This window comes from Silene latifolia, chromosome 1 (genome assembly GCF_048544455.1).
Source record: "Silene latifolia isolate original U9 population chromosome 1, ASM4854445v1, whole genome shotgun sequence".
In the NCBI taxonomy this organism is placed as follows: Eukaryota; Viridiplantae; Streptophyta; class Magnoliopsida; order Caryophyllales; family Caryophyllaceae; genus Silene; species Silene latifolia.
In genome coordinates, this window is record NC_133526.1 from 146,366,363 (window position 1) to 146,379,296 (window position 12,934).

General features: G+C 38.3%; 1 non-coding gene across 1 annotated transcript; it reads left to right on the forward strand.

Annotated features, from left to right (window-relative positions):
- The first annotated feature begins 12,270 nt into the window (after positions 1–12,270).
- On the forward strand, positions 12,271–12,377 carry LOC141621130 (small nucleolar RNA R71). Its single transcript, XR_012532110.1, has one exon. It is a non-coding gene; the product is annotated as a small nucleolar RNA R71 (small nucleolar RNA).
- The last annotated feature ends 557 nt before the right edge of the window (positions 12,378–12,934 follow it).

Sequence of the window (12,934 nt, forward strand, 5' to 3'; positions counted from 1 at the left end):
ATATTGACATCAAATCCTAGCCTTTCATTGCCTTGATCCAATGGCTCTTAGAAAGACTTATGGACTCAAATATATAAGGTGGCCTTAGTTGATCTCTTCTCTCTCTCTCTCTCTCTCTCTCTCTCTCTCTCTCTCTCTCTATATATATATATATATATATATATATATATATATATATATATATATATCAACCCGGTATAGTTGGTTATGTTATAATCTGAGTAAATACTATCTGAACTGATTCTCTTTTATAAATTTTAATCATAAATGTATGGTCATTAAGATGGTTTAACAATATGAATGCCCATGTACATATCAATTCCATTGATAATTTGACAAACCAACAAAGTGGCACGCATGAGGATGACTAATCCACCTAAGTAAATAGAATATGTGTGTTCAGGGAATCATGGATGTAGTAGTTGTAGGATAAAGTCATAAAGATAGTTACCAAATAAAAATTGGCTTTGAGTTACTCTGTAATTATCTTGTGTAGCTTAGTCGTCATCATACTATTATTTTAGACTCTCCAAGTATTGGATTTATAGTCATCCTACTACGTAGCTTAGTCATCCTACTAGGTGTAGCATACTAATACACTTGATCGACTTGCCAAGGTCTATAAAAGGCCATAACATTCGCTTATTTGGTCAGTCACGCAAATATACATGAAACCTTGTTATTCTCGATTAGTAGATTACCATACATAATATATATTGTACTAAGCAAGCCACCTTATATTGTAAGGTATGATTTCGGAACCCTTCGTCGATATAGTAATTAATTACATTTGAAATAAGTAATTAGAAATAATCGGTTATATTAGTTTATTGTTAATTTCATCTTATAATTGTTATACTGCTCACATGTTATATTAATTACCGTCTTATGAATGTATGATGTGATAATAGTGCTGTCGTTATAATGTACTATTGGCCAATTGTAGCATTTGGGATACGATTATTGGATAGAGACGACATTATTTTGTCCTATGTACATGGAAGGAGGAGGAGGGGGAAGTATGACCCCATATGAACGATGAGATGAGGGGGAAGTATGACCCCACATGAACGATGAGGGGAGGGGGAAGTATGGCCCCATATGAACGTTATTTATGTTATCCGACAATGTCCGAGATGGGTCTCAGACCCGGATTTCTTATCCTATGTACATGGAGGTGGGCTTGGCCCGGAGGAGTTTCGGCTCCGTGATGTCTCTCTTTTTAATATTGGTAGACCAGTATAAGAGTAAAATGGAATGTTCCATATTGAAATGACAGGTTGTGCATGTCTATTTTATGATTCAATTGCACCCATGTGACCTACCACACAGCCTTGTGAGACATTATCAAAATATTAAAATGAGGAAAGTAGGGCCGGTGGAGGTGACCGGAGTCATACTCAGCCTGTGGTTGGCTGATTCCGTTACTTTCATTTTTTTTCAAGTACAAGTATTGGGGAAGGTCAAGTGTGAGGAATTTCATATAAAGGATAAGAAGTATAAGATGTATAATTCGTAAATAGTTTTTAGCTTGAATAGTTTATTTATTTTATTGTAAAAGCTAAGCCTTGTATTCTCCGAAGGGGGCATACGGCTGTGACGCCCTTGTATTTTCCGCTGCTGACATTTGTTTATAAAAGAGCTATTTTGAGCTACCTGCTTGTTTTCAGGGCGTTACAGATTGGTATCAGAGCTGCCCTGCAACCGCGTGGTGAGCCTTCGGCTACACGTCTAGCGGCGAAAAGACTCTTGGGACTAGTATAAAACTCGAAACCAATAAGCTAACTTTGAAACCGACTAAAAGTGAGAGTGGGGTAGTTATAGTATGGAAAGATTAGTTGTTTATCAAGTGATTTGTTTATAAATAAGACATTGCTTCAATTATGTGTTTGTTTGTGTTTTTTGTTCTCTGTGTGAAAACTGCATGAGTTACTAATCTTATAAATATAGCCTTTTTATTAGGAAAAGTTGGGTTAGTCAAGTTTCGAGACATTCTATCTTTAGAATTTCTATTCTGTGTCCTTTCGCTCATTTGGATATTGGTGTAGTTTCTGTGATTTCAAAGTTCTTATACTCAAACTATTTCATGTATAACAAAATTTTTAATTAGTTTAAAGTTCGTCTTTGGTGCATTTTGAAAATTTATTATTGTATATTAAGGAAAAAAAAATTATTATTACCTTTACTAAGAATTTAAAAATGAAATTTTCAATTTTGTTTTTCTTTGGCCTTGTGTAGTTGTTGGGATGCTAGGGCTTGTTATTGTGGACGTCTAATAACCGGTTCAGTGTCTACTAACGCATAATTTGAATTCGTTTTGAATTGGATTACTTGAATTCTTGTTCGCGACATGAATTCTTGCGTTCCATTATATAAGATGTACACTTTTTACTCATTTCAGTAAATGTGATTAAAAGACTTGTGTTAAATATCCTTATAACTTTCTTTGGTTTTGGGAAACTGAAGTCTTTAACGATTCCATTTTCTATTTTTAAGTTTCGGGACGAAACTTATTTTAAGGAGGGTAGAATGTAATATCCCGAAATATATATATATATATATATATATATATATATATATATATATATATATATATATATATATATATATATATCAACCCGGTATAGTTGGTTATGTTATAATCTGAGTTAATACTATCTGAACTGATTCTCATTTATAAATTTTAATCATAAAAGTATGGTCATTAAGATGGTTTAACAATATGAATGCCCATGTACATATCAATTCCATTGGTAATTTGACAAACCAACAAAGTGGCATGCATGAGGATGACTAATCAACCTAAGTAAATAGAATATGTGTGTTCAGGGAATCATGGATGTAGTAGTTGTAGGATAAAGTCATAAAGATAGTTACCAAATAAAAATTGGCTTTGAGTTACTCTGTAATTATCTTGTGTAGCTTAGTCGTCATCATACTATTATTTTAGACTCTCCACGTATTGGATTTATAATCATCCTACTATGTAGCTTAGTCATCCTACTAGGTGTAGCATACTAATACACTTGATCGACTTGCCAAGGTCTATAAAAGGCCATAACATTCGCTTATTTGGTCAGTCACGCAAATATACATGAAACCTTGTTATTCTCGATTAGTAGATTACCATACATAATATATATTGTACTAAGCAAGCCACCTTATGTTGTAAGGTATGATTTCGGAACCCTTCGTCGATATAGTAATTAATGACATTTGAAATAAGTAATTAGAAATAATCGGTTATATTAGTTTATTGTTAATTTCATCTTATAATTGTTATACTGCTCACATGTTATATTAATTACCGTCTTATGAATGTATGCTGTGATAATAGTGCTGTCGTTATAATGTACTATTGGCCAATTGTAGCATTTGGGATACGATTATTGGATAGAGACGACATTATTTTGTCCTATGTACATGGAAGGAGGGGGAGGGGAAAGTATGACCCCATATGAACGATGAGATGAGGGGGAAGTATGACCCCACATGAACGATGAGGGGAGAGGGAAGTATGGCCCCATATGAACGTTATTTATGTTATCCGGCAATGGTCGAGATGGGTCTCAGACCCTGATTTCTTATCCTATGTACATGGAGGTGGGCTTGGCCCGGAGGAGTTTCGGCTCCGTAATGTCTCTCTTTTTAATATTGGTAGACCAGTATAAGAGTAAAATGAAATGTTCCATATTGAGATGACAGGTTGTGCATGTCTATTTTATGATTCAATTGCACCCATGTGACCTACCACATAGCCTTGTGAAACATTATTAAAATATTAAAATGAGGAAAGTAGGGCCGATGGAGGTGACCGGAGTCATACTCAGCCTGTGGTTGGCTGATTCCGTTACTTTCATTCTTTTTCAGGTACAAGTATTGGGGAAGGTCAAGTGTGAGGAATTTCATATAAAGGATAAGAAGTATAAGATGTATAATTTGTAAATAGTTTTTAGCTTGAATAGTTTATTTATTTTATTGTAAAAGCTAAGCCTTGTATTCTCCGAAGGGGGCATACGGCTGTGACGCCCTTGTATTTTCCGCTGCTGACATTTGTTAATAAAAGAGCTATTTTGAGCTACCTGCTTGTTTTCGGGGCGTCACATATTCTGGGAACTTCCTTACTGGAAAACGTTGTTGATTCGACACAACTTATACATTATGCACATTGAGAAAAAAAAATTTGAACAGCTTATCAACATGATGATGGATGTACCAGGTAAAACTAAATTTGGCCCTAAGGATAAAGACGACTTTAATGAATTTTCCTATAAACGGTCCATATCATCTAGGTTTGTTTTAGAAACCACGGAGAAAAAGGCTCTATGTGAATGGGTTGCTAATTTGAAATTCTTGGATGGTTATAATTCAGATTTGAGACGGTGTGTTGACCATAAAAAGATGGTATTGCATTCCGTGAAAAGTCATGATTGTCATGTCTTTATGGAACGACTACTCCATGTTGCCTTGAAACAGTTGCTCCCGACAGGTTCTTGGAATGCAATAACTGAGATAAGCCAATTTTTTAGAGACTTGTGTACTTCTACGATTAGAGTTGATTCTATGGAACGTCTAGAGTCAAACATTGCGAAGATAATATGCAAGTTAGAGAAGATATTTCCCCCATCTTTCTTCAGTTCCATGGAGCATTTGCCTCTTCACCTACCTTATGAAGCGAAAGTTGGAGGGCTTGTTCAATATCGATGGATGTATCCATTTCAGAGATTTCTTAATCATTTAAAAAAATGGCAACAAAGCTCGGGTGGAGGGTTCAATATACAACGCTTTTTTGTTAGAGGAAATTTCAAATTTCTGTTCCTTTTATTTCGAAGATCACATTGACACAAAAGCAAAAGACTTAGATATTGGTGTAAATTCCGATGACCAGTTAAATTCTAAGTTACCCGAGTTATTCAATGATGACATGAGAACTACAACCGGGAAATGTATTCAGAGGTACTTGACTGAGAAAGAGTATGAAGAAGCTCATTTTTATTTGCTAAGGAACTGTGGAGAATTTTTAGAGTCTTATGAAAAGTAAGTTAGTATTGCATCATTACTCAATTGTTTTTTAATTATCAAATTAGATCAAAGTTATAGGTAATACATAACTAAAACATGCTTTTGGTACTTATAGGGAATTTGAGACACATATCAAACTCAGATTTCTGATGTCACGTCCATTGATGATGTTTGGACAAAACATGACAAAAGTTTTCCGAAATGGTTTTGAAATGAAGTAAGTGATGATACATTTTCTTTGAAAATAAACAACACATTTGAATTTCTTATTAAATATTGAGAAGAATATACGAGTAACATCTTAGTTAACATTTTGTTTTATTCATAGCTTCATAGTTGGAAGGATCCTCTAATAAATGCTTAGCATTGGGTCCTAGTAATATGGTGAAGCCTTGGAGACGGTATTCCATCAATGGCTATAAATTTCGAGCTTTAAGGAGGGAGTTGATGTTTCGAAATCTACCTTAAGCAACGGGGTTTCTGTGAATTCAACTAAAGGGTTGGACTACTATGGAACCCTAAATGAAGTAATTGAGTTTTTTTATTATACCGAGCAAAGGGTTTATAGGGTCATATTGTTTAAATGTGATTGCTTTGATAATTCCCCACAAGGACTTAGTATCCATAAGGTTTACGGACTTGTAGATGTAAACGAGAAAAAGAAACTTCGTGGACATAACCCATTTGTGGGAGCTTTCAAGTAGATCAAGCTTGTTATGCTCCTTATCCAACCATTAAGAAAGGTAATCAAGGTCATCAGTGGTCCGCGGTTTTTAAAACTAAGGCAAGATCACAAGTTGATGCTCCTGTTGAAGAAAGTGTCTTTCAAGAAGATGTGGTTGTGAATGATCATTCAATTTCACCAATTTTGGTGGAAGATATAGAGAGTGAAGATGAATACGAAGTGGTTGTGGAAAGAGGTCAAGTGTAACACCCCAACTATCCGGCCAAGATAATTGGAGCGTTACTGATGGGAGTGTCGTTGGGGCTCTCAATCAAACACATTTATATTCTCAACAAACAACTAGTTAGTGGTTAAGTCGAGGTCGATCCATGGGACGGTGTACTTTGGGTTCTAAGTCTACCTATCTCAATTTATGCTAGTGTCACAATTTGTTTGGGTTTGTAGTTGATGCTCGTCATTTTCTGCACCAAAGATAAATTTATAATTCCTAACTACAACTATAGATAGCGGTAGCAGGGTCGAACCACAGAGAGGCGAATGTAATAATTAGCTGTCTGATTTTAGTCTTAATGTAACGATTATGTGGGGGTTGTTTTGATTTGATCTATAACTAAGGGCAGTAAATGAAATATAAACTAAAAAAGACGGATGAAAACAAATATAGAAAGGCTATTAGGATGGCCGGTTCACTATAGTTTCGGCGGCAGCATACTAAGTAGGTCTGAAATAAATCACGTGAGACGGGAAAATAAGAAGTCCTCTCGGTCCATTCTTACAGGTAGCATCCCGCTACAGGTCCCTAATATCACTAATTGACTTTCGTCCTGAAAAGTGACTAAAAACCTAAACTTTACCTATCTTTCGATCTCAGCATAGTTTAGTCATTTTAATTGGTGGTCTAACAACTTTCCCTATCTTTCGATCTAATGGGTCAGTCATATCCTAAACATTCAACTAGTCGCGTGCACTCGATTCGTCTAATATAGAATTTAAATCAATTAAAACGAAGCAAAACCTCACGTGGCCAGTCGATCGACCAGCGTACAATTCGGATCACTATTCTAATGCCGCCTAATCCTACAGATTCCCTACATCCTAGCACGATGAATTTAGCTACTCATACTAGGAATAATAACAACAATAAGATTAACGAAATAAACTACTGAATTCATGGTTGAAATAATTAAACGAGCATATAACATAAAACGATAAATTTGGCTTCGGGAAACTAATCTAGCAATTCTATACTGTGAATGATAATAAAGCAATAAAACTGAAGTTATGGAACAAAGGAATACCAGTAGAAGAATTGCAGGAAGAAGATCATAAATACGAACGAAAAGAATTATCTTGAATGATTAAACTTGAAAACCAAACCCTAAGTATTCCTCTCAGAACTGAATAAAAACTAGGTAAAAACTGGATGATTATTCTCAAACCTAAAGCTACGTTATATAGGAATATAACGTCGACTTATTCCAAAACCTAAGAATACATTGGGCTTCTTAATTCTCGATCCTTTAATTCACGTCAGAATTAGCGGCTTGGTCGATCGACCATGCAAGGCAGTCGATCGACTGCTCTTCGCTCAACAGTAGCTACTGGAACTCGTGGGTTGGTCGATCGACTAAGGGCAGCGGTCGATCGACTGAAGTAGCTGATAACTGACTTCCAAATTCTCGTGGATTTGTCTTCCGGGCCTCGAAATGCGCACCAAGCTCGTTCCTTGAGTAAATACTTCACGTCAAATGCAATGCAAGGTACTCGGGGACGGATTCGGCTTGATTTCTACTCATTTCCGCATAAAACTGCAATATTACATAAAAATACGAAAGTAGACGAAATGGGGCAAATAGTAGCATAAAACTACACAAATGAGCTCTGAAATGCGTGTAAAATGAGGTGTAAAACATCATATAAATGACACGCATCAAACTTCCCCAAACCAAACCCTTGCTTGTCCCCAAGCAAGAACTAGACTCGATCCTAAAACCTAGTGGAACGAGTTCAATCTCAGAGCGAAATGCAAACTGAATAGCCTAAACCAATTTAATGCAACAACCAACAATCAACTAGTAATATGAATCATGCAAATGAGTTATGAAGCCGTCAAAAATTGCTAAACCGTCAACTATAGAGACTTATCAAATTGGACTCTCACGGGTCGCTCAAATCACTCAAATAAGCACAGGTGAATAATGTAAAGATAGAAAGAATTCATTTTGTAGTGTCGCTCACCTAACTACGACCTATAAGAACATGCCTGCAATCTAATATGAAAGTAATCTCTACAACCGTACGTACGCACTCCAACCAAACAAATGACCATGACACATGCCGAGGTATATATGTGGATATGTGAGGTAATGGGTAAGAAGAGGCAAAACAATTATGGGAATGTGGAGGTATAGGCGGCCAAGCTAGTACCTAAACAGAACCATACGATAACATCCAACTTCTTGCTCAAAATCAACAATAAAACCGGGTGCTAATTGGAAGCACAAATCTCGCATTCTCCATAATAATTAATCAATCAACTCCCCATAAGATATAAATGCAACATGGGAGCAAAAATCGCCAATTGATAAAGGGCTTTGAATTATGCGAATTGATTTTTTTCTTCTTTCTTTCTCGGTCTTCAGTCGATCGACTAAGATAGGCAGTCGATCGACCGCCTCTATAGTACAGCACGCACTTTTTCTTTTTCGAATCATTTTTTTTTCTTCTCTTTTCTTTTTTTTTCTTTTCTATTTCTTTTCTTTCCTTCCTTTTTCATCTTCCCATCAACACCTCAAGAGGGCATATGCCACCAAAAACGTAATAACAATCCCAAGAACATAAACTACTAGCTTGACAAGGGCAGGCTAAATGTAGGATGTAGTTAATGGGACAAAAAGGCTATTTTTGGCTTTGTGAAGCTTATGGGCAAAAATGAATAAAGGGGTGACCTCTTCCACATGTGTCAACAAACCACAAACCGAATGCATACAGGTATTAAGCAGATTAAGTTCATATTTATGCAAATTGATGTAACATGTCTCATAAGGAGTACTACTCACAATCCTGGATAAACTGGTCATAGATGTCACCAGTTATAAGCTCTAAACCTCAGAAAATGATGTAGTTTGCCAAAAATCTAAGTCAAGTCTCAAGTTCAGCAAGAAATTTAACGAAAACTCGTAGATTATGCATGTATGATTCTACTAATAACATGTCAGTTAGAAAGGCTAAGGCATAAACAGCTGAAAATGCAATGTCATCATTGAAATACTACCGTTCCGACTCAACCTATATGCTAAAATAAACGTGAAATTTTTTGATTTTTTTTGAAATTTTTCAATTTTTTTGGATTTTCTGTATATATAGGGGAAAATAAACAACAATGCAAGACAAAAATGTAGACGTGAATGCAAGCAAATGAAATGCAACGCAAAACCCTTCCCCAAACCAAATCGCACAATGTCCCCATTGTGCAAAATCATGTAATGAAATAAAAGAGAAATGGGAATTTACGTAAAATAAATAAATAAGACATGAAATAAGGACTCGGAAACGCACAAGACTTTAAGCGCAGCAAAAGGAAACCTCCCCAAACCAGCGTGAGCTAGGAGGTTTCAGTAGCCAGCAGTGCTACCAATAAGTACCTGAAAAGACAAACAATACTTCGCGTAAAATGAAAAAACAATTTTGGGACGGTAAAATTATGTGCAAAGTTAAGAAAATGGAGGAAATCAGAAATAAATCAGCGAATATAGTGGAGAGAAAACTCCCTCAATTCCGCAAAACGACCCAACACAGCAGGGGAAAGGTCGTGAAACAGGTACAACAGCGTTGGGCGGTCGATCGACCACATCACCCAGTCGATCGACCAAGGTGAACAGGAATAGAAGCTCCTGGAAATCGCAGCTCAGTCGATCGACCATACAGACTAGTCGATCGACTGGGATAGCTGCTGTAACTTTCTGATTTCTTCGAATTAGCTCAATAACTTGAGCTAATATGGTCTATATACCTGTAAAAGCACATAATAACGCGCCCAAAATTGCGCAAAACCCAAAACAAAAGTCTAAAGTGTTTAAAATCCTAAGCAAACTTATAAAATGCGAAGTCTCGCGCATACGAAAAACGGTAAATAGTCTTAAAAAGCAATAAAATGTTTGTAAAGCATGTGATCAACTAATAGTTGATCAGGAATAGCCATGGAATGGCCCACTTAGTCGGCTTCTGACTACAAGAAGTAGCCTCTACAGTGCTCATCTCCTCAGCTGCAATCTTCTCAACTCCAACATCCGCAAAACTCAACGGATCAACAGCTTCAGCATCTCCCCAATCAATGACCTCTTCTGGCTCATTAAAGTCCAAGTCGGACTCCGTCACTCTGACTGGCCCATCTTCAAGCTCCTCATCAGTGCCATAGCTAAGACATCCTAAGCCGCCTCTTGAAATGACTGGCTCCCTCACAGCTGGAGCAACATGCGGCTCTTCCTTCCCCAAACCAGCTTCTGCAATATCCAAAACAGAAGAATCGTCCTCCACTTTGCTCCCAATTTGGGACGGAGGTGTTATAACAGGAATAGGTGTAGAGACAGGCATATCAGAAAGCACAAAATATGATTTCTTTTCAGAAACCGTATTACAAGTTATTGGCCACATGGGGTCTTTCTTCTTAGCAGTCTGGGCAAAGACAATGGAGTGTTTCCCTACTTTGAAGGTCAAAGTCCCCGAACCAACATCTATAACTGCACTAGCAGTGTGCAGAAATGGTCTACCCAATATGATAGGGATGTGAGCATCCTCGGGCATATCTAGTACAACGAAGTCAACAGGGAAAAAGAACTTTCCTATCTGCACAAGAATGTCCTCTAAGACTCCTATTGGCTGGACCGCAGAACGATCAGCCATTTGTACTGTTATATCGGTGACTGCAAACCTAGTCAATTTCAATTTCCTAGCTAGACTCAAGGGCATTACACTAATACTGGCTCCTAGGTCACATAATGCCTTCTCAATTGAGAAGGTACCAATATTACAAGGAACGGAGAAGCTACCTGGGTCAGCTAATTTATGTGGTGCAGTATGGGTCAAATAAGAGCATGACTCTTCTGTTAGTGCGACAGTATGCACAGTTTCAAGTGACTTCTTCTTAGACAACAGTTGCTTCATAAATTTCATGTAAGCTGGCACTTGATTAACTAACTCAAGAAAAGGAACTTGTACGTTTAAGCTACGAATAACATTTTCAAATTTATTAAACGATACCTGTTCCTTCGTCGGCACCAATCTCTCTGGATAAGGGGCTGTAAGAAGTAACTTAACCCTCTCCTCTAAATCTCTCATGCCGGCATCGGTGGAATTAGGCTGAAAATCCACTACCTTCTCCTTGTTGAAGCTTGAATCCTCTTCAGACCGTCTAAAAAATGAACCATTAATCGTCGTCGGGTCATATTTGGGAGCCGGGACTGACCCATCAGCATTCGGGTCTTGCCCCAATATTTTCGGAGTCGTCGTACCCCGAAACAAGTGGTCCCTCAAGTTATCGGGCATGTGAGGACGAAAAGAATCACTTCCAGCAGCGCTGTCAGTCGATCGACCGGGAATGTCAGTCGATCGACTGACTTCTACAGAAACGATGTTGAACTTTTCATGCGGGTGTCGATCGACCGTGTATGTCGATCGATCGACTGACATACCTGCTGATCGTCTTTTTCTTGCTATTGTTCGTTCCAGCTTTCTTCTGACTCGGTTCCGCCTCATCTTTTTCAGCAATGTCCTCGACCATAGCGGGCCCATCAAGGGTAGACCCACTCCTCAAAGTAATGGCATTAAGGGTCTCCTTTTGATCCGTCTGAGTCGGTAAATGTCCCGAAGATCGAGTTGTATTCTTGCTAGCCAATTGGGTAATTTGGCTCTCCAACATCTTCATCCCGGCTTCTCTAGCTTGAGACTCTTTCAGCAACAAATTTTTCAATTCGGTAAATTCGGAACCTTGGGATTGCTGCTGCTGAGGAACATATGGAAGCTTTTGGAACTGTTGTTGCTTATGAGGGGGCACATAATTCTGCTGCTGCTGCTGTTGCTGTTGCTGTGGAGGTGGAGTTGGATTTAGGACATTTTGGCTACTCCACCTCAAGTTTGGATGGACATTCGGCTCGTAGTAAGTGTTTGTCTGCCTATATTGCTGAAAGGCAGCATAAGACTCGAAGGGACTAGGACAATTGTCTGAAGCATGTCCCTCAGCTCCACATCTTTTACAGACGAAAGGACCGTCTGAAACAGCATTTACATGATAGATCCCTCCTTTTGAAGCTCCTCCTAACTCGTACTTATCAAACCTTGCCGTGAGAGCTTCTAATGCAGCTACAGAAGGGGATTCAGCAGCTCTCCTTTGATTTCCCCTGGAATTTCCATACTCGGCTTTATGGGTGGCCAAATCATTAATAATTTTTCACCCCTTAGTCTCTCCCATATTCTCCTGGAATCTGCCACTAGCTGCCACATCCAGGATAGCCCTCTGATCGTCGTAAAGCCCATTATAAAACTGATTGCATAGGCTCCATTTCTCAAACCCATGATGCGGAATAGTTCGCACCAGCTTCTTGAAACGGACCCATGCCTCATGAAAGTTCTCATCAGGACCCTGTTTAAAGCTCGTGATCTGAGCTCTAATGGCATTAGTCTTCGAAGCAGAGAAATACTTCCTATAGAACGCTAAGGCCAGAGAATTCCAGTCAGTGATCCCATTGGTAGCTCGATCCAGGTCTCTATACCACTCCCTTGTAGCATCACGAAGAGAGAATATAAACATTGTCTCCTTTACCTGGTCCTGGGTCACACCGGTTGGTGGGGGTATAGAGCAGCAATAGTCAATAAATATCTCCATATGCTTGGCTGCATCTTCATTTGCAGCTCCCCCGAATTGGTTCCTCTCAACCAAGTTGATGTAAGAAGGCTTCGGTTCGAATTTCCTATCGGCTCCTGGTAATTCGAATCCCTTATATAGATTCGCAGCTGTCGGCTCAGAGTGACTTGCTATACTCGCTTCTTCAGCCATCTCTAGAAAATTCTGAGAAGTGACAGTCTCAGCTGATGAAGTAGAAACTGGAGACGAAGGTGGATCCTCCTCAAATAGAGCGTTCTCGTAGTAACTAGACAGAGTACTCAACTCTTCCTCTGTCGGCAATACCCTAGATGATCGCCTCAACTCGCGCAAAGTCTTCTCAATCTCAG